Below are 22,837 nucleotides of genomic sequence, written 5' to 3' on the forward strand. Positions count from 1 at the left end.
TGCATGAATTGTTTTGATATTGATCAGTCACTGTAAAACTGAAATAAAACTTTGAAAGAACTTTGGGTGGGGAAAACTTGGAGCTTTCAGATTCGGGTTTTCCTAGATGTGCCAATATGACATCTCTAATAAATGCAAACTTTGAGGAAAATGCCTGCCTTGGAGTTTTGATTTCATTGGGGGTGTTACTTGGAACTCTGACACTTACATGATAGGAAAAAAAACTGTTCTTTATACTGTCCTATATATTTTCCTAAGTCTGTGTTTAGTTAAATGAGTCTGAAAAAATGACTTTCCTCTTATACTTCCTTTTCAGGAAGAAGTAGCTTAGTGAACATATTCTATCCCCAAATATTTCTTTATAATTCCAGCTTTCACTTTAAATATAACAAATGTCTGTTAACATTTATGGATGGGTAGGTTAAGCCAGTGGTGAAATCCAATTTTTTTTACTACCGGTTCTGTGGGCGTGGCTTGGTGAGCATGGTGTGGCTTGGTGGGTGTGGCTTGGCTTGGTGGCCATGGCAGGGGAAGGATACTGCAAAATCTCCATTCCCACCCCACTCTGGGGCCAGCCAGAGGTGGTATTTGCCAGCTCTCTGAACTACTTAAAATTTCCACTACCGGTTCTCCGAACTGCTCAGAATTTCCGCTACCGGTTCTCCAGAACTTGTCAGAACCTGCTGGATTTCACCCCTGGGTTAAGCCTATACAGTAGTCCTTGACTTACAACAGTTTATTTGGTGACCATTCAAAGTTACAATGGCACTGAAAAAAATAACTTATGACCATTTTTCACACTTACGACCGTTACAGCATCCCTATGGTCACATGATTTACACTCAGATACTTGACAACTGACTCAGATTTATGACAGTTGCAGCATCCTGGAGTCATTTGATTCCCCTTTTCAGCCCTTCTGACAAGCAAAGTCAATGGGGAAACCAGGTTCACTTAACAACCGTTAAGTTTAAGTGGTGATTCACTTAACAAATGTGGCGAGAAAAGGCGTAAAATGGAGCAAACTCACTTAACAAATTTCTCACTTAACAACATAAATTTTGGGCTCAGTTGAGGTTGTAAGTTGAGGACTACCTGTACTTTGGATTCAAGAAATTTATATTATTATTATTATTATTATTTATTTATTTATATTATTATTATTATTTATTTATTTCTCCCGAAGGACTCAGGGCGGTGTACAGCCAAAATAAAACAAACAATACAATATACAATTAAAACCCGAATTAAAAAACTTATTACACCATTGGCCTAAAATTTTAAAACATATTAAACTAAAAAACCCATTAAAATTCATAATAAAATTTAAAAACCCAATAAAAACCCAATAAAATTTAAGCCAGCCCCGCGCGAATAAATAGATGTGTTTTCAATTCGCGGTGAAAGGTCCGAAGGTCAGGTATCTGGCGTAAACCAGAGGAAAGTTCGTTCCAGAGGGTAGGAGCCCCCACAGAGAAGGATCTTCCCCTGGGGGCCGCCAGCCGACATTGTTTGGCGGACGGCACCCTGAGAAGTCCCTCTCTGTGTGAGCGTACGGGTCGGTGGGAGGCATGCGGTAACAGTAGGCGGTCCGGTAAGTACCCAGGCCCTTATAAGAAGCATGTCCACAGGATATGGTCAAAAAAGTTGAGGTAGCAGTCATGATGTGCATGAGATTTATATAAAAATGGGTGTGGCTTCATCATACCATCATGGCTACCATATTAGTTTGCTTTTTTTTTTACCCTACAAACAGCTCAGATTAGAGGTATTTTTTTTTTCTAATAATGAGGCATTCTGCATTTTAGCCACTTTGTAGTCTTTCAGCCCTCTGCCTATATTCAAGATCAGTTCCTCTTCTAAGGGCTTCTGCAGCATTCCAAACTCCAACACAGGCCTTCTGTGAGAATAGCTAAAATAATTATGCTTTTCTCTTACACCCTGTTCATTCAAGCTCAAACAGACTCTGCATTTTTGGCATCTTTGAAATCAGAGTTCGCTTCCCCAAACGGTAGAGTTCTTATGTCGTTAAGTTGTATGTGAAATAGATGGTGATTAAATCTGCTATGTAACATCTTATATTTGGAAAACGTATCTGTATACTTAAGTAATAACAAGAATATAGCTTTATTGCCTCATTCAAAAGTAATGAAATATTTGCTAGCTAAGGAACCAATCAGCTTATCTGCAAATTCTGCCAGGATTCCATCAATGACTATAAATTAGTGTAAATTTAGCTTTACCCAAAGATTTTTTTTAACAACAACAACCAAACACAGGTCCTAGTGGAAGCAAATTTAAGTATTCCTTTGCCAGCAGTCCCTTAGCAGACAACTATCAACGAGAACAAAAGCTAATATTTGTGCCTTGTTTCCTTCACCTTCCAAAATTAAATCCATACCATAGTAGGCATAGAGAGGCTTATCTTTTCTTTTTATAGTACATATAGTAACTGGGTCCTTACGATTTTTTAAGAAGTCCAGATTCTTTATATGCCATCATCCAGGAGTGAAATCCAGCAGGTTTTGACAGGTTCTGGAGAACCAGTAGAGGAAATTCTGAGTAGTTTAAAGAACTGGCAAATGCCACCTAAGGCTGGCCCCAGAGTGGGGTGGGAATGGAGATTTTACAGTATCCTTCCTCTGGAGTGGGGTGAGAATGGAGATTTTGCAGTATCCTTCCCTTGCCACACCCACTAAGCCACGCCCACTAAGTCATACCATGCTTACCAAGCCACGCCCACAGAACTGGTAGTAAAAAAATTGGATTTCACCACTGCATCATTTAATTTAATTTTTTAAATTAAAAATGTTTTTAATGCATTTTTAATTTAAAATTTGGTTTTAAAAACCAAATTGAAAATCAGTCTTCAAAACAGGTCAATTTCAGTCAGTTAAATAGAATAGATTTAGATGAATCCGCATATCCTGATGAACTCCAAAATGTTCTTCCTCCTGCTTTCCCTTTTTTTTTTTTTGTGGCGGGGCGGGAATTTGTAAATACAGGTAGTTCTTGACTTACAACAGTTCATTCAGTGACCAAAGTTACAACAGCACTGAAAAAAGTGACTTATGATCATTTCTCACACTTATGACCATTACAGCATCCTCATGGTCATGTGAATTACATATAGACAGACCCCTTGCATCCTGGACATAAACTATTTCAGTTCCTATCCTCAAAATGACACTACAGAGCACTGCACATCGGAACAACTAGACACAAGAACAATTTTTCCCCGAACACCATCACTCTGCTAAACAAATAATTCCCTCAACGCTGTCAAACTATTTACTAAGTCTGCATTACTATTAATCTTCTCATCATTCCCATCACCCATCTCCTTCCACTTATGACTGTATGACTGTCAATTTGTTGCTTGTATCCTTACAATTTATAGTGATATTGATTGTTTCCTGATTGCTTATTTGTAACCTATAACTATCATTAAGTGTTGTACCTTATGATTCTCGATGAACGTATCTTTCCTTTTATGTACACTGAGAGCATATGCACCAAGACAAATTCCTTGTGTGTCCAATCACACTTGGCCAATAAAAAATTCTATTCTATACTATTCTATTTGGATGCTTGACAACGGACTCACATTTATGATGGTTGCAGTGTCCTGGAGTCATGTGATCCTCTTTTGCGATCTTCTGAAAAGGAAAGTCAGTGGGGAAGCCCGACTCACTTAACAACCATGATACTAATCTAAGAACTGCATTGATTCACTTAACAAATGTGGTAAGAAAAGTCATAAAATAGAGCAAAGTCACTTAACAAATTTCTCACTTAGCGACATAAAATTTGGGCTCAATTGTGGTTATAAATTGAGGACTACCTGCATCTATCCAGCTAAAGAGTTAAGGGAAACTCAAAAATATTAAAGATGCAATTAAGAGTAGCTCATTTTTCTCACATTAGTTAAGTTCATGGGAAAGAGCTATGTGGCCCTATTTTTTAAATGCAGAGACCAAGAAAAAAAAAGTCAATCTGTTGACACCAACCATGGAGATAGTCAAGTCTATGAACTTGAGAAATAAAAAAGTGACCATCCTCTGCAATTGTGTCCATAGTTATTGCAACCTCTTTACTTCACCTTTTTCACCTCATGCTAACAACACAATAAGCTAGCTCAGCCATCTTTGACAGGCTGCTGTCTATCAGCCAAGTGGAAAATGTGTTTTTTTGTTGTTATGAAAAAGCAGAAATTTGAAATCTTCTTGGCGGTTGAAAGTGGCTGGACAACCCAGGGACTAAAATCAGCTCAAGCAGAAATCCATTCAAAGATTTAATTTTTGTCTGTCTTGTTATTGATTGTACACACAGGGTAAGAACAGTGGCAGCTGCCAGAACCTGAGCAGAATTATTAATTGGGAAAGTAGAGGATGGAAGTGAATGCAGGGCAAATATGAAGGACCTGAACTGATACAACTTTGACAGGCCTAAACTGGTCCTTGAATTTTATGCAACTGATTATTAACCATGTTTAACGTCAACCTTTAGACAGTGCTGGAGCTCCCAATGTAATTATGCATTGCAAAGTTAGACATATCTTTTTCACTTTTCTCTGCCTTATCCTTCCCCCCCACCTTTCTTTCCAATTAAACTAAGTCATTTATGAAAACTGTCTTATAATGGAAAACATAGATACAAATTCTAGCCAGATTTTAAAAGCTATAAAAGACAGTTAATTTTAAGGGAAAACTATGGGCCAAATCTTTACTGAAAAGACTTTATTAAATTAGAGGTTGGGAAGGGCCATATTTACAAAATGAAGACTGAAAAAATGGCATGCATTACAAGGAGAGATGGGAATGAGTTTGGAAAGTTTCTTTAGACATAGTATGACTATATAACTATATAACTTTCAATCATTACTCAATTCGACACATCAAGAAATTGTCAGCCCTGGAGGCCATCTTTTTTTTTTGGGATCTTCAGGGCTGCCACACTTAGTGCTGTGGAAATCTGGGAGGGGGGATTGCATGGAGTTGCAGGGATATCTAGCCATAATAACATTCCTTTCTCTGGGAGTCAAGGACATTCAGGCTGCACCTGGAGTGGCGTGACTGGGAGGCATCTCCATTTGGGATGGTGCATTGATTGAACCATGTGATGGACTTGGACTTTCTTTTGGGTGGGGAAAACCTGGAAGCTTTCAGATTCAGGTTTTCCCCAATGTACCAGTATGACATCTCTAATAAAATGGAACTTTGAGGAACTTCTAGCCTCGGAGTCTTCTTTAATTGGGGGTATTACTTGGAACCCTGACAGAAATTCTCCTGGTTCTTTTTAATTATCAGAATCAGAGAGCTCTGCAAAGGCCACAAAAAGACACTCTGAGGTTCTATGGAGTAAGGGCTCCAGGTTAACCACCTCATGTATCATTAGAAAAATAGTGCACATTTTCACTTTCTTCCAAAATTTTGCATCTTAATATTATTTAACCCAATGTTTCTCCATTCACAATAAAGGGTAAAGCCTCATTTGGAATTGGGATCAAATTGAAAAGGCAATTCAAGGTGGGTAACTATACGTGGCTCACTAGTTCTATATATTGAAGACCCCTGGTTCGACATCTAACAACTCTAGGTTGCCCCTAAAGAGCATTCTAGTGACTGGTTAAGCAAACTGGTCTGCTTGTATACAAGACAACTTCTATGTTCCTTTCAGATAACTAGAAGGTGTATATAAACTATATCCTAGAAATGATAGTATGCATTTGTATAAAGTTCTACTCCTTTAAAGCTTTAAAGATGTGTCTGCATAGGTATATTTCTAAAAAAAATATGATCAAAATGCAAAGGACAAAATACAAGAACATTTAGAAAACCAATAGTGTGCAAGAGAAGCTAACAATAGCATTATACTTGATACTCAAAAGAAAGTGAAGGAGCCAAAATAGCACTTCAGGAGAAATAGAAACTCTGGTTTAATTTGGTTTTATTACTTTAAGAAAATGATCTGTTATCACTTATCTGGGATAAGATGAGATGAGAATGAGTTTGATGTAGTGATTAAAGCACCAGGCTAGTTACTAGATTGTGAATTCTAGTCCTACCTGAGGCATGAAAGCCATCTGGGTGATTTTGGGGCCAGTTACTTTCTCTCAGCTCAACCTGTTGTTGTGAGGAAAATAGGAGGAGGAAGAAGCATTAGTATGTTTTCTGTTTTGAATTTTTTTAAAAAATAATAAAGTCTCTCTCCTTCCCTCTCTCCCCGTGGGTGATATTGTCTTTCTCAATATTAGGGCCTCTACCAGAAGCCTAAGAGTTTGAGAGTTGTGCACAGTATCTTAGCTGTTCCTATCATTTGAGAGAACATTCTGATGTTGTTCAGGGGATCTGTTAGAGCCACCCTCTCAGTTTAGGAGTCACAGCCTGAAGCACTCCTACCTCCACTGGCACCATTTTGACCTTGAATTTTCACATGACATATCTCTTATCTCTTGACATGGATGAGAGAGAGAGAGAGAGAGAGAGAGAGAGAGAGAGAGAGAGAGAGAGATTTCCAGACCTGTACTTCTTTTAGAACTATTATGATATCTTCCAGTAGGCATATATAATCTATAATTTATCATAATACAATTCAGTAAAATTGTACTTCTTTTAGAACTATTATGATATCTTCCAGTAGGCATATATAATCTATAATTTATCATAATACAATTCAGTAAAATCCATTTCAAAATTCACAGACTAAGTAAGACCTAAAAGCAGCAAAGCAAGCTAATCAAACTGATATACAACCAAATAAGTAAAATTGACCTGATGCTAAAAAAAAGAGCAATATTGCTGTTCATTATTTTATTCTTATTTTCACAGCCTCTGCAGTGGGTGGTTGTAGAGGCAAAAAATTAAATCAATGATTGACAAAAATGGACTTTTCACTGTACAAGCAGTGGAAAAAGAAGGAAATACATGGATTCTAACATTCAAGGAACATTTATTTAATGTTAATGTTGTTAATAAGAAATACCTCTTGTAGAGCATCTGGTGTATTTTTACTCAGAGGAATGTCTTACTTTCACTTTTGAGCATAAAATTTCAGCTTTATTTTGGAGGCAGGCAGGCAGGCCGGCAGGCCAGCTTTTGTAGAATTAAGAACTAGGAGGATATTCCTTCCTAAACTGATGCCCTTTGGATTTATTGATAATCCATGGCTGGGAATCGGAGTGGTGTAGTCCCAATATAACTATAAGACCTAAGGTATGGAAAGGTACATTGCAAACTCTGAACAAAAGTCAGAGGGAAGGTAAGTTCTTCTCACGTGACAGCACTGTAAACTGCTTTGGAATCTGGAGAAGATCATAAGAAATCTGTCACCCTCAGCCTGTGGGCCTCTTTGAAGTTTTACAGTTGGCGCATCAGATCAGTAGACCCTTTGTGTAGCTCTAAATTGGGATGGCTTGGTGCTCGATCTCTGCTTTAGAACTTCTCACACTTGTTGCTAAGTAATCAATTATCAGAGGGTGGAATGTGGTGGCTGTAGCAAAGCAGAAGGCAGTGTGGTGCTTTCCAGACAATATCTGAGTCACAGGAACAGCAGTTGCTGTGCTAACAGTTAGCTTCCCAGCATTTTTTTTTTAATTGCATGCATGGTTGCTAATTTAAACATTTTCAAAACCAAATTGCTCAGAGTTTCTGTGAGTTCCTCAGATTCATTTTTTTTGTTTTGCAGGACATCAATCACTTCTCTGTCACTTCAAGGGCTTTGGTATATATGTGTGTGTGTGTGTGTGTGTGTATACACCCACCCGAATTTACATTCTTTTCTTTCTTCACTTTTATTTCAACCCTACTGTTTGAGAGTGCTCTGTTTACTCCATCAAGTACAGCTTGGCAAATATAATCTGGTTGTGTTTGCAGAAGTAGCTTTCTAAAGCAAGACAGAGTATCACAATATTAAATTACCCCATTTTAAGTGAGAGGGCGGAAAAAAAGCTTTCAAGATTATATCCTGTTTTCCTGAAAAGAAAACCCACCTGCAGGAAATTAACAGGTCAGGAAAATCACTAAGCTAGAATCCTTTTCAAATTTATTCTGAACAATATCAGTTCATACAGCAACGAATAATGAATTAGCAGAGGCTCTCCAGAATAAAACATTACAATATAACACCAGAAAAGTTCAACATGCCCTTGTCTATCTCTATTGCTTTAGTATTAAAGTGCCCACAGTGACTCAGATAGATAATGAGAGTTGAGTATTCCTCTTTTAGTGACTGCCTTGGATAATGACCATTTACAGTCGTAATACTAATGAAAAAGTAACTATGTGACCAAGACTTACATTTATGATCTTTGCAGAATTTCTCTATCACATATTAATCATTATGATCAGTTAGTATGCATGGTTTTCTTCCATAGCCATTTTTTTTCTCCTCCCCCCTTCACACAGCAGAAAGGATGCCAATCTTATCCTGAGCTGTTTTTCTCCCCAGCAAAGTTATGTTAACTGCAAATCAAAGTTCAGTTCTATGACTTTAATTAGTTATTTAGAACCACTAGGCACTTGCGCTGCTGCCTGAAATTGATAATATTCTACTTATCTAGAATATTAAAGGTCTGTTTTTTGTCTGAGCCACAAGTGCTGGTGCTAGCACATTCTTCTTTATATGTGTTTCTAACTGTATACCTGCTTATATAACCAACTAGGTTTCTAAACAAAGACTACCTATCTCCTCATTTTTACATAACCACAGCCTTAAAGTGAAGAAATATCACCTAGATGGTAGTAAAGGAAACAGAAAGCTTTGTGGCATAATGGTTAAAGTGTTGGATTACAACCCAGGAGACTCAGGTTCAAATTTACCCTAATGAAGCTCACTAGGTAAATTTGGATTGTATAGTCTTTCTCTCAGCCCATCCTAACTCACAGATTTGATTATGTGGAAAAAAAATGTGGGCATTGAATGAAGAAATAATTTTCTGTTACTAGTAGTTGATTTTTTTGTTTCCACATATCTTTCCAAAATTTGCAATCCCTGGTGGGTGCTGTAGAAAGTTAGCACCCACCCTTCTCCTAGAATAATGAAATATTCTAGGAAATAATAAAAAGGCAGAATATTATATTTTCCCTAAAGGAGAAACATGTTTCTAAAGACATAAACTCAGAGCCTCAGCTCCTTTCCCCCACCTCAGCAGATATTTTGGTGCTAACCTATCTACAAGACAAAAGGCTGGGCCAGTTTATCTATAAAACAAAAGACCTTCATCCTCAGGACATACTAGGATTAGCCTCTACCCATCTCACCACGTGGCACCTGGGAAGATTGCATCACCCAGCAAGGTTCAACCAAGCCTGGGACTCAAGACAGCCTACAAAGTTACCCCTGCATGGCCCCAAAGGAGTCTGACAACCAATCAGAATACATGCCCTTGCCACAGGAAGGGTATAAATCTGTCTCTCTCCCCCCCTCTCTTTTTCACCCATGTGCTCAATTGCCCAGGACCTCAAACCATGTGATCCTGTCCACCATTAAACCATCTTTCCAGACAGCCTCCATGTTTCCAGTGTCTTTTATGTACACTGAGAGCATATGCACCAAGATAAATTTCTTGTGTGACCAATCACACTTGGCCAATAAAGAATTCTATTCTATTCTATTCTATTCTATTCTATTCTATTCTATTCTATTCTGTTCTGTTCTATTCTATTTTATTCTCCCCACTTGGAACTGAACCCAGATGGACATTTCTTCCAACAATTTGACACCCAAAGATGGGACTCCAAGCTAACCTGACAAATGGACCTGGCCCAGGTAAGCCTCCCTTGCTGGCAGCAGACCCATTGAGTCTGTGGGTGAGTTTTTCTGGACTTTGGCCATTTGGAACAAAGGTTTTGTAGGGTTTTTTAGTGTTGAGCTCAAAGACTTCTTGGAAAGAAAGTGGGTACCTCTACATTTTTAACTTTTAAAGCCCAGAAAAGTGAGGGAAATGTGTGTATGCTTATGTGTGTGAGTGAGAGGACCATTCTCCCAATTACAGCTGGATCTTGCTCCTTCTGTGCCTTTCCCAGCCACAGAAAGGCTCTGGACTACCAACAGAGCCTGGAAAGTATAGGAGGTCAGGCCAGAGCACAGGACATTCTGTTAGGGAAAGGGAGAGAGTGGGTGCAAATGGAATGGAAAAGTGAACGAGAGAGTTAAACTTGGACAACTAGCTGGGAAGTCATTAAGCAAAGCCCTTTAAAAAGGAGGGGATCCTTATCGCTGGGAAGCAAGCAGAGGTCCCCCCAGACTTTAGTGAGTTTGAAAACTGAGGTAGGAAAAGGAAAAGGAAAATGGTCAGGGAAAGAGGTGCCCTTTCTCACTGTGGGGAGGAGTGGAGTCCTCCCAGACCCCTTTTTGGGCTGCAAACAGATGGTGGGTGTTTCCCTATAAAGGAGGGGACCTTACTCTGATAAAGAACCAGGGTCCTCCGGGACCCTTTTTTGGTCCAAAAAGTCCTAGTGGGGCAGGAGTCTTGTTTAGGAGGCTCCATTTGTCTGAATCCCTACATCGGGAATAGGGAACCATGGGATGCTCTAGCTTGAGGGTCAGGGTAGCTCCCTGGGAGAAGACTTGCTTGACACCTGGGATGAAAAGAGGCAGTTGCCAGGTGGGCATGAAAAGTTTCCAATATCTTTCTCCCCACTTGGAACTGAACCCAGATGGGCATTTCCTCCAATAGTGCAAATGTGATCCTACTCTGTTACCAAATAAAAAGATTCTAGAACTTCAGAACCACCTAAAGGACATTAAGGATTGCGTTCATATTTTTCTGATTTTAGAAAAGGTCATGGGAGAGTAGGCTGCTATATTTTCTTTCTTTTTTTTTTTTTTTAAATTTTTTATTACTTTTTTTGCAACAAACAAACAAAAAGAAAATACATTATTACACCCTTGTGCTATACATAAAAGGAAGATTTGGGTCTTCGGATATATCCTCATGATTGCCAAAATCCACGTTCTCGAGGTACAGGTACTGAAGCGTCCAATGTTCCAAGCGCAAAGTCCACAAATGGTTTCCAAGTCTTCCAGAAAATATCTTCTTTATACACCCCACTTCTAATTTTAATATCACATGTCATTTTATCATTTAAAGCTAATTTCCACATTTCAGAATTCCACTCTTCTATTCTAAAAATCACATCTTAACATTAACAAAATATGAAAAAGAATTGATTAGAATTATGATTATAATAGGTAGAATTATAATAGCTAGATATTGGAAACTAGAGGCTGCTATATTTTCTAAATATTGCTTCAATATGTCAACAAACAGAAGAATCAAATTTTTCCACTTGACCGTAAGATAAAACAAAAAAGGCCACCATATCTGGGCTGTGCAAATCTGAATCCCCAGTACAAGTCCTTAAACCATCCCCAAAACCAATTTTTGTGTTTGTGTAGATCATTTCAGCCCAGGCTCAGCAAGCACTATTTGCACTACTTTCCAAACCAAGGAACTCATCCCGAACAAGTTATATATGTAGTCCTTGCATCTCCCAATACTATTTGATCAATACTATAGTACAATAGTACTATACTATTATAATATAATAATAGTACAATACTATTTGTACCCTATGCTTATCATTAAGTGTTGTATCACTAAGTGTTAAATTGTACCCTATGACCATCATTTGTGTTGTAAATGTTGTACCTTGATGAAGGTATCTTTTCTTTTATGTACACTGAGAGCGTATGCACCAAAACAAATTCCTTGTGTGTCCAATCACACTTGGCCAATAAAAAATTCTATTCTATTCTATTCTATTCTATTCTATTCTATTCTATCATGCCATTCACTGGGAGTTCACTTTTTTTTAGCTAAAACTATTCCACAGCATTGTTATGAGGTTCCAGTGCAGAGGGTGAAGAGCATTTTAGAAATGAGTTAAATAAATACATCATTTTCTGGTACATAGTCCAGAAGCAAAGGCAAAAAGAGTTACGTTATCTATTTTTTTTTCCTGGTCAATTAATGATCCTGCTTTTCGCTCTGGGAGCTTTCCAACATAAAAAGTAAAGTTTTTTTCTTCCCAGCCCTGCCCTCTTTGTAGTACTGATCCCAAATGTTTTGTGGTCCAATGCAAAACTCAGATGCTTCTCTTTCCCACCAATGCCTTAGTCAAGTTTTTTGAAAATCTCATCACACCAGTTCCAGGGCATTGACCTGGCTCTGTCAGTGCTCTACAAAGCATCCATCTCTGGGTTGTGACAAAGTCCCATGATGAAGCGCTGCACTCAAAGATCTTTGGATTGAGGTTATGAACTGCTGTAGTCCTCCAACTGTCCTTTTAGAGAAACACTGTCTAGCTTTATGCTGTAATGCCATAATAAAGATTGTCATATCCACCTCTGCACTGAAAAGTATGATTCATCAGTGTTACTTGTTACAGCTTATAGCCTCTTTTCTGTCCTATTCTTCTTGAAGATTTATGCTATTTGCAGAACGAAAAATTAAAATGTTGTGATAAATTTAGGGGAAAGGGGCTCCATTTACATAAGTTATTTTAATAACAATTTACTTAACAAATGAGCAGAACAAAGTTCTCCCCCCTCTTCTCTTTAGGGGTTTGTCCTGATGATTCATTACTAGGCTATTGTGATGTTATTGCATATTTCAAGTCTTACTACATGTGGAATTACAATCCAAAGGATTGTACCATCTGATGGCATGACAAAGTAATTGGACAGAGGGTAATTACAGAGAAGTTAATGAATAATTTTAAATCAGAATGAGTGATTGTGCAAATAGCTGAGGTTGCATTTGTCCCCTCACTTTAAGCAGGAATGGGCACAGGAAACTTTTCTTTTTGTTCTGGTCCACCAGCAGCCTGCGGAGCTAGCAGCAGAGTCAGACAGTGAGGAGGCTGGGGAGGACAATGGGTCAGCCCTAGAGTCAGGGGAAGGCCCGGACGAGGGCTCTGCATCAGAGGCAGAGATGGGGCCAGGGCCATCTGGGAGCAATCCGCAGATTCCAGAGCCTCCAGAGGCGGAGAGCAGAGAGGCAGAGGAACAGGAAGAGCCTGTTCCTAGTGCACGCATGTGAAGAGCTGACAGAAGGCAACAGCAGCTAAAACAAAAAGGACGACTTGGGAGTAAGGCCAGGAGATGATTGGCCCCTTCCATAAGGCTTAAAAGAGCAGCAACAGCTCTTGGGTTCTTTGTAGGAAAGCAACGTTGCTACAATTGTTTCTTGTCAGCGTCTCTTGTTTCTGAACTTTGTGGGGTTCTTACCAAGAAAAGCCTTTGGCAGGGTGCCAAAGAAGACAAAGGTTTGTGATAAGGCCGAAGGACTTGTTTTGGAATTAATTTGGACTAAGCTGGGAATGAAGTAATTCTCAGCTGTTCTAATAAAATATGTTTGTTTAGGTCTGATTGTGTCTGGTAATAACAACTTGGGCCTAGGTCACAATAGTTTTCTGTTGAGACCCACAATCCAAAGGTATGTTGAACTGAAGCAAGCAAGAGTTAAATGTGGATAGGCCCACAATACCTATTCTCATTCTGATATCTCCCATTTTTTCTTACACTATTTTATCCTAACATTCCTACAGTACATAGCAATCTGCCAGAGAAAGAATGGGCTTGCTTATGGGCCTGCTTTTGAAATGAAGCCAAAGAGCTAGGCTATACTATTTACAGTAGTTCCACATTAGCTTGCAGAAAAATGGTCCTTGATATTGAACCAGTGTATTCAAAAAAAAAAAAAAAAAAAAAGGGTGGTTGCAAGGGAGAAGTATATGAATCATTTCTGTAATACCTAATTTGCCCTGTCCAAGAAGTATTTTGGAGATGAAGAATGGAGACTTTTGGCACTGGTGGTAACTGTTGTGCTTTTACTGTCATTATTAAAAACAATCATTTGCTTCTCACCTCCCCCACATAAGTTTTAAGTGCTTCATGAGTTATTGGGTTTAGATCTTAATCAAATCTCCTGGATGTTTAATAGGAATGTTCCTAAGCATGTCCTGCGCTACACTGGAGTATAATGAGAGAGGTTCTGGGTAATGACCATGAGGATAGGTTTCTTGAGAAACTATGACAAGGGACTGAGGAGTGGAGGCATCATCAAAAGCTGATGCCACGTCATCAAGTGGAAGAAGATGGATTTTTGCCTAGAATGTATCCTTCAGAACAGTTGTGCAAATTTCAGCAGTTCCAGATGGTTCCATAACTCCAAACTATTCTAGTATTTTCTGTAAATGGTTTGGGCACTTCAGACTATCTAGTCTGCTGACAATGCACCACGCTAGGTATTCAGCATTTCCGTATCTAGTTTGTCCATAACCCATTTGTCTGAACCAATTATTTTTTGTTTGATCCCTGAACAAAATGGGTACGTTTCTAGAACTGTTCGTCTCTGTACTCCCTTCCTGATTTAGTTTATAAACAGTTCTAAATATTTCTTTTGTCAATTATCAATGAGCTCATTCATACTTCCCTTGTGCAAATTGAATCCTACCTACAAGGAGAGACAATGATAAAGTCCTAGTTCGAAAAGCCATCATAGGATTTCATTGTTTTTAACTACTGACATTGAGTTTCCCAAACTTTTCCAATTGATACTTGTTGCAGAAATCAAATCCAGAAAGCACGCACAGGTAACTGATTCAGCAGGATTCATTAATTTCTCTTCATATGTACTAGAACATATAAAAATAAATTTACAATACCAATGGCTGATTCTTCCAATGTGGTAGTAGTTATAAGCAAAACACAGGCAGAGGAGAGTTGTTTTCAGTTTCAGTCAGCAGACTAGTTTGGACCTTTTGCTAACACTCAGAGCTGAGCCACGCCCAGCCTCCAAAACTGTTTCAGTCTTCAAACAGTCCCCATTGGCTGACTTAGTTGCTATGCCTACACATTGGCTGACCTTCTTACCATCTTCTTCCCAGTCATGAACACACTGACAATACCTAGATTTGACATAGAGGTGATAGAGTGACCTGGGTGTATAAGATATTCCAAGAAAAACAAAATCCCAAGAATCTCAGTTGCATTTAGTATTGTTGATCAAGTTTTGTGCTGGAGAAACTTAGGGAAGCTGAGAGTTTGAGGCACCCCTTTGCAGTAGTTTGCTTCCTTTTCTTTAGGAATAATTGGAAATTTGTAATTGGGAAACCTCTGTTCAGCCTCTTATTTTGCAGAGTCCTACATGAGGATCCTTGTGTCCTATGCTATTTAACTTCTGTATTAGTTTGCCAGAAGGATTGCTCAGATTTGGAGCTGATTGTCATTAAGTAAGATGATGATATTCAGCTACATTTGTCCTTTTCTGTGACTCAGGTTGGATATCTCGAGAGCCTCTACGTGTCTCCAGGCTGTATAAATTTGAATATGAGAGAGTAAGAAGAAACTGTATTAAGAGAAAATAGTTACACATTTCAAAGGCAGAACTGCAGGATATGGAAAGCATACTTGTTCTAGATGGGTTTGCACTTCCTCTTAAGGATGGGTTTGATGTCTTTGGTCTTAACCTAGCAAAGATGGTGGTCATCCATACAGCATTATTTAATTTTATTTATTTATTAAATTTAAATGCTGCCTATCTTGTCTAGATGTGACTTTAGGTGGCTTACAACCAGCGATGAAATCCACTTACCTTTGCTAACAGTTCGAGAATGGGAGCGTGCACGCCTCTTCTGCACATGTGCAGAAGGTCAAAAATGGGATGTAATGATGTCCCAGTGGGTGGGCGGAGCCTCCCATTGCCGGCACTACCTGCTTACACGAATCGGATAGATTCGGCTGGATTTCACCACTGCTTACAACCAATAAAACACCAATATGACATTTTTTTCTGCTGCCAAACACGTATTTGGATATATCTTTTTGTCACTGTTTAAATGGTGCATCAGTTGTCAAAATAGGTATTGTCTGAAACGAGAACATCATTTTAGACAAAACATTCATTTTTATCACAGAAATTCTCTCCAGCAATGACATTTGTATTTTCTCCCATCTTAACACATATTTTTAAACTACATTCCATGTCTTAACATAGTTATTTTGAATACAATTCAATATTTATCATCATGATGCCCAGCTACTTTATCTCCTTCAGAAATTTAAAACCCATTTTACTCATCAGTTCTGCTTGATCTTCTATTTTCACATTTTCGTCAACATCCTCCTCTTTTGTTTTGTTTATTAATCTAAAAATCTGCAAATACACTAGATTCTTTTAATTTGTCCATTTGTCCATTAGTATTTCAATTCCCTGTAAATGATGTTCTGGATCCAACACAAAGTCATGTGCAAAATTCCTCAACTTATAGCTTTCTTTTTAAATCATGATTCCCATAATCATCTCACCTTGGAGTATCCACATCACAAATGACACTATTTGATACCATTTTGGTGTGGTACCAATTATAGAGAAGATGAGAGAAGGCCGGCTCCACTGGTATGGACATGTCCTGAGAGCAGCACCTTCCACCATTGCCAAGATTGCCTACCAACTAGAAGTCAATGGCCGGTGACCTCATGGGTGTCCAAAACAGAGATGGTAAGACACTATCAACAAAGATATGCCAACCGAGGGCCTGCGCCCTGGAGATGCAGCTGACCGTGCAAAGTGGCATTCAATGATCCAAAAAGCGGAGCCTGCAGGTAGTGGGAATATGCTAGGAAAAAGAAGAAGATCTCATCTTGGAGTATATCACTATTCAGTATTTCAAGGACCAAAATACACAAGAGAAGAGGCAGTGGAAATCACTGTGTTGTTGTTGTTGTTGTTTTGTATCTAGCAGGGTTTTGCTATATCTCCATTAATGATTATTTGTACTTTCTGTGAAGTGTAGATTAACTTTAATAATTTTATCATTCTCTTTTCTTTTCATAATTTATATGCTAGCCTCTCCCTCCCTCCCTCCCTCCCTCCCTCCCTTCTTTCCTTCCTTCCTTCCTTTCCGTAATTCCTTTTTATTTCTATTTCTGTGGTGGGATGTAGTCTGGAATTTCAGGAGCGAGGGGGCTGCATTCCAGAGGGCAAAAAGGCAGTGTAACCTTAAATAGTTTGGTTAGGAAAGAGTTAAGAAGATTCCTAGCAATTCTTAGAGTGTATCTATAGTGATAAACATCACTGTTTTTAGTTTGGCAAGATTTTTGTCTATAGATGAGGAAGAATAAAAAAAACTGTTCAGAAATAATTCCACGTGTTTTATCATAGTTATTGGAGCTCTTATGTTAACCTAGATAATTCTCATTGTAAAAGCTTAATTCATTAAGAAATACATAACTATTCTGAAAATGTCTTCTTTTTCTTTTCTCTTTGTTTCATCCAAAATTATGTTTTCCCTTGACTTTTCTTTTTAAGTTCACTATTATGTTGTACACAAAAACCTCTAATAAAGGCTTTATTTGCACTTGTTTCTATATGTATTGAATGCAAATGGCCAATCTCTCCTTTTTCCAAAGAGACTTTCTCAATCCGAATTCACCATCTTGCCACTCACTTCCATGGCAATGCTGTCTCCACTCCTTCAGGGATGTTTACTTTGTTATTAAACTGGAGAGCTCCTAGATTTAAGGATTTCTTGATTTGGTTTTGGCAATCCATTTTCCAGGATAAGACCAGAGGTATTCAGCAGGTTCTGACCAGTTCTGAAGAACTGGTAGTGGAAATTTTGAGTAGTTTGGAGAACTGGTAAATACTACCTCTGACTGGCCCTACCCCCATCTATTCTCTGTTTCCTGAGTCCCAGCTGATCGAGAGGAAATGGGGATTTTATTTTATTTATTTATTTATTTTATTTGCATTTATATCCCGCCCTTCTCCGAAGACTCAGGGCGGCTTACACTATGTTAGCAATAGTCTTCATTCTATTCGTATATTTATATACAAAGTCAACTTATTGCCCCCAACAATCTGGGTCCTCATTTTACCTACCTAATAAAGGATGGAAGGCTGAGTCAACCTTGGGCCTGGTGGGACTAGAACCTGCAGTAATTTATTTATTTATTTATTTATTTATCGTATTTATATACCGCCCTATCTCCCTAGGGACTCAGGGCGGTTCACAGGCAGATAAAAAAGTACAAATAAATACAGAATAAAATAACAATTAAAAAACTAACAATTAAAAATTGCCGGCAGCTGCTGTTAATAACAGACTGCATTAGCAGCCTGAGCCACAGAGGACCTTCACCTGAAGTAGGGAGGGAATGGAGATTTTACAGTATCCTTCCCCTGGAGTGGGGGTGGGAATGGAGATTTTACAGTATCCTTCCTTCCCATGCCACGCCCAGCAAGCCATGCCCAACAAGCCACGCCCACAGAACTGGTAGTAAAAGAAAAAATGAATTTCACCACTGCTTAATAGCATAGTTGAACACACTCAACTGACATTAGCAATATAAACTGAAGAGATGAAGTGACCTTCTTCTGCAAAACTATATAATGGAGAAGTCTCTATTAGCACCAGGTAATTGTGTCCCAATGGCAAAAGCAAGATGAACCCTCCATGTTTACATCTGATATTATTTCTCCTCATGCAGATTTCAGTATTCCCTGACTGATGCTCTTCAGTTCCTGCATAACTGATAAATATTTAACAAACTTCAAGAGTATTTTAAGTTTTTTTTTCAGCTCCCTCTGACAATAGCCACAATTATACAGCTAATTCCGTCTGCAGCTCTCTGCATTTTTCATATTTCATTTGTTAGCCTAACAACCGGTGTATGATGAACTATAGCCTACATTTTCTTTTAAAATCTCCAAAAAGAATTGGCAAGGCCTCCTTTGATCAGGGATTCACTTTTACAGTGTTGAAAACACCACTTTCCCCTATTAGGCTTGGTAGTTATACACTTCATTTGAACCTTCTGGTTTCTATCAAAAGATAAATGGCAACTGTCTCCAAATTAATGGGATTCAGATATCAAATGGTTGGATCCCCATCTTCCATGCTTGGAAATAATTAAACAGGGACATGATGTTCTGAAATGGCAGTTTCTACTTTTTATGTTCTAATTGCTTTTGTTCTTCTAGTTATAGAAAGATGTAGGAAAGGGCTGAACATCTTAACCAGTAATATCTGATGCCAAAAAGACTCCTATCACCTTGGATAAGTTCACTTTTCTTCTTCTCTTTTGGGGCAAATTAATAAAGAACATTATTAAAAAAAAGATGCCTGCTTTTTAGGTTTTCTCAGATTCAAACTAGAGCCAATACAGGTGGTCCTTCACTTACGACCACAATTGACCCAAAACTTTCTGTTCTTAAGTGAGACATTTGCTAAGTGTGTTTTGCCCCATTTTATGACTTTCCTTGCCACAGTTGTTAAGTGAATAATTGATAAGTTAGTAACCTGGTTGTTATTTACGGGACCGCCTGCTACTACCAGTGACCTCCCATTGACCAGTGTGCTCCCATAGGGAGGGTCTCCTCAGGGTGCCGTCGGCCAGACAATGTCGGCCGGCGACACCCAGGGGGAGGGCCTTCTCTGTGGGGGCATCAACCCTCTGGAACGAGCTACCACCAGGTATCCACCAACTCCCTGATCTCCGGACCTTTTGACGCGAGCTGAAAACATTTCCCGTTCCATCGCACAGGACTGGCCTAATGGTTTTTTAAATGGGGTTTTTATAGGTTTTATAGTGTTTAGCCAACCTTAAATTTTCTCTTTTGAAACTGTTTTTAATTTTTGTTTCAATTGTTTTATCTTTGGCTGTAAACCGCCCTGAGTCCTTTGGGAGAAGGGCGGTATAGAAATTTAAACAATAAATAAATAAATAAATAAATAAGTGACTCTCGCTTCCCCATGGATTTTGCTTGTCAGTAGGTTGCAAAAGGTGAGCACATGACCTTGGGACAAGCAACAGTCATAAGTATGAACCAGTTGCCAAGCATCTAAATTTTGGTTACGTGACCATGGGGATGCTTCAAAAGTTGTAATTGTGAAAAACGGTCATAAGTCACTTTTTTCCCATGCCGTTGTACCTTTGAATGGTCACTGAATGAACTTTTGTAAGTTGAGTACTATCTGTATTCTCTGCAGGATTGAACTCTGGCAAGTATCAGTGGTGGGTTGCTCCCGGGTTGGTCCGATGCTTACAAACCAGTAGTAAAAGCGGCGGGAGGCTCCACCCACCTGCCTGGACATCATCATGGACAATTTGCGCATGCACAAAAGCACGCATGTGCACGCAAGCAAAGTGAGCACACATGCGCACTCCCGTTGCGAACCGGTTGTAAAGGTAAGTAGAACCCACCCCTGGCAAGTATGGAATACTGCTAAGAGTGGAGAATATTTGGCCCTCCACATTTTACTGAATTACACATCTCAGGATCCTTCACTGATGTAAAAAACTACAAGGTTATTTGCTTTTTCTAGTCCAATATAACTGGATAGCATGAGGAGCATTCAAACTTTTTGTTCACTTTCTTTAAAAACTCTGGCTATTTTTTTTTTTGTATACAGATTTTCTTCACCTTGTAACTTTCTTCACATAGTAATAACTTTATTCTGAAAAGCTTTAAGCCTTTAATCCATTTGAACCTATTTTCCCCCGTTGTAGGAGGAAATAAAAATACCATATTGTTTTCTACCTCCTCTACATTATTTACCAAAGTGGCAGAGAAATTGAATGTAGCCATTTTATTTTTCTAAGAAAGTCAGAAATGCTTTTGATTGTGCTTTGAAAAAGGATTTCTAATTTGTGTTAGTTAATCTCTTGGGCGAGCGTGCGTGTGCTTATGCACACCTATGCATGTTACATAACTTCTAGGACTGTACTTTAGAGCTTTTTAGCACTCTCTTTGTTGTCTTTGGGAGAGCTTATATGCTGCAATCCTAAGCATTTTTAGTATACTATCGTGTTTTCCCCAAAATAAAACCCAACTGGAAAATAAGCCCTAGCATGATTTTTCAGAATGCTTGTAATATGAGCCTTCCCCAAAAAATATGCCCCAATTAAGACCGTCAACCAGGTAGATGCATTTAATTCCATATTTCCTGAAAAATAAGACTTTTAGGGAAAAGTCTTTGGTGAAAATAAGACTTTCAGGAGAAAATGTGTCTTTGGGAGCAAAAATTAATATAAGATCCAATCTTATTTTGGGGAAACATGGTAATAACATCTATGTAGTTGTTATTCTAGAGACAGCACACTCTGTTTGCTGTCAACAAGTGGTCATTCAGATTTTTGCAAATAGCCATATTGGCTACAAAGGAAATGTATTACTGGAGGACACTAGGACATGGAGGAACGGCTTCAAAGGGACCAACTTAAACTGCTTTATCCTTTTAATCAACCGAATATTATCTCACTTCTGGAAGCTTCAGGACTGATTCAAGGGATAGATATAATTGGGCAGCTGCCAAGGCCCAATAGCTGCTGAGGGAGCCCTATGTCACTCATCCCTCACTATCCTTGCCTTTCAAAAGGCACTAAAGCATTGTTATTCAAACTTGGCAACTTTAAGATGTGTGGACTTCAACTCCCAGCCAGCTGGCTGGGGAATTCTGAGAGTTCAAGTCCACACATCTTAAAAGTTGCCAAATTTAAAGAATGGTTGTGTCAATGGGCCTGGGCATCTGGCTATGGTTTAGAGACTGGTAGATAATGATTGATCCTTGACTTGCAATTTTATTTTTATATTTTGGTATTTAATGTTGGTTTTAATTTCTTTAATTTTTTTAAATTTTGAGGGTTATTGTGCTTTTCATGTGTTTTGTTTATTGGTTATATTATTTGTTTGCTTTTAACTATGTGAGCCACCCAGCCTCATGAATATGACTTGGGCAACTATGAAAATTGAATGAATGAATGAATGAATGCTGATACTTTTAAATAAGTTGCTTTTAAATATGAGGGAAGGCAAAAGTTGTTTTGCTTCATATTTTAGATTACCTTAAATGCAATGTGGCTCATAGCCAGACCAAAACAGGATTGTGATTACATAATGGACATTATCAAGTAAAACATTCCCAGACATTTTATTCACAGTTTTAGAGAACTGAAAGCCTGGAACAAAGTATAATTGTACTGAAGCATTATTTCGGTAGGCCCTTACATATAGTAATACATTCAATATGAGGACCCAGATTGTTGGGGGGGCAATAAGTTGACTTTGTAAAAATATACAAATACAATGAGACTATTGCCTTATACACTGTAAGCCGCCCTGAGTCTTCGGAGAAGGGCGGGATATAAATGTAAACAACAACAAAAAAATTACAGTGAGGGTGGAAAATTCCTTATTAAAATACATCAAAGACCAACAACAACAATAACAAGTACTTCAAATTAAAATGTCCATCAGAGAGGAGCAATTAAGAAAGGGGAGGATTTTTCTCCAATGCTGATTTGAACAGTATCCAACCATCATGACTTATTGGCAAACTATTCTGGCATGAATTTGCTAAACCTATTGCTAACCCGTGTCCTGGCCCTATGGCGATTTCTCTGGCTCACTTAAGAGAACAAATAGAACAATAGTTCTGTCCACAGTATCTACCCACAAAGCACATAAAATAAAGACAGTGGCTGATTCCTTGGGCTTCAGTTCCATTTCCCCTGTCCAGGAAAATATTTGCCAGTCGTGACAGTGATATGGGAACGAAGAAATAAGATCTAACCCTAGGAGTTGTGCCTCAGTGCACCACGGCTCTGTTCGTGTCCACCCTCTTTTTTTCTACAAAAATAGTGGGTGGGGCAATTGGTTTTTCTCCTGCCTCATGTTCCAGGGTTTTTTATTATTATTATTTACATTTATATCCCGCCCTTCCATCCTTTATAAGGTAGGTAAAATGAGGACCCAGATTGTTGGGGGGGGGGGCAATAAGCTGACTTTGTAAATATACAGATAGAATGAGACTATTGCCTTATATAC

The sequence above is a fragment of the Ahaetulla prasina genome, chromosome 3, assembly GCF_028640845.1.
Source record: "Ahaetulla prasina isolate Xishuangbanna chromosome 3, ASM2864084v1, whole genome shotgun sequence".
In the NCBI taxonomy this organism is placed as follows: Eukaryota; Metazoa; Chordata; class Lepidosauria; order Squamata; family Colubridae; genus Ahaetulla; species Ahaetulla prasina.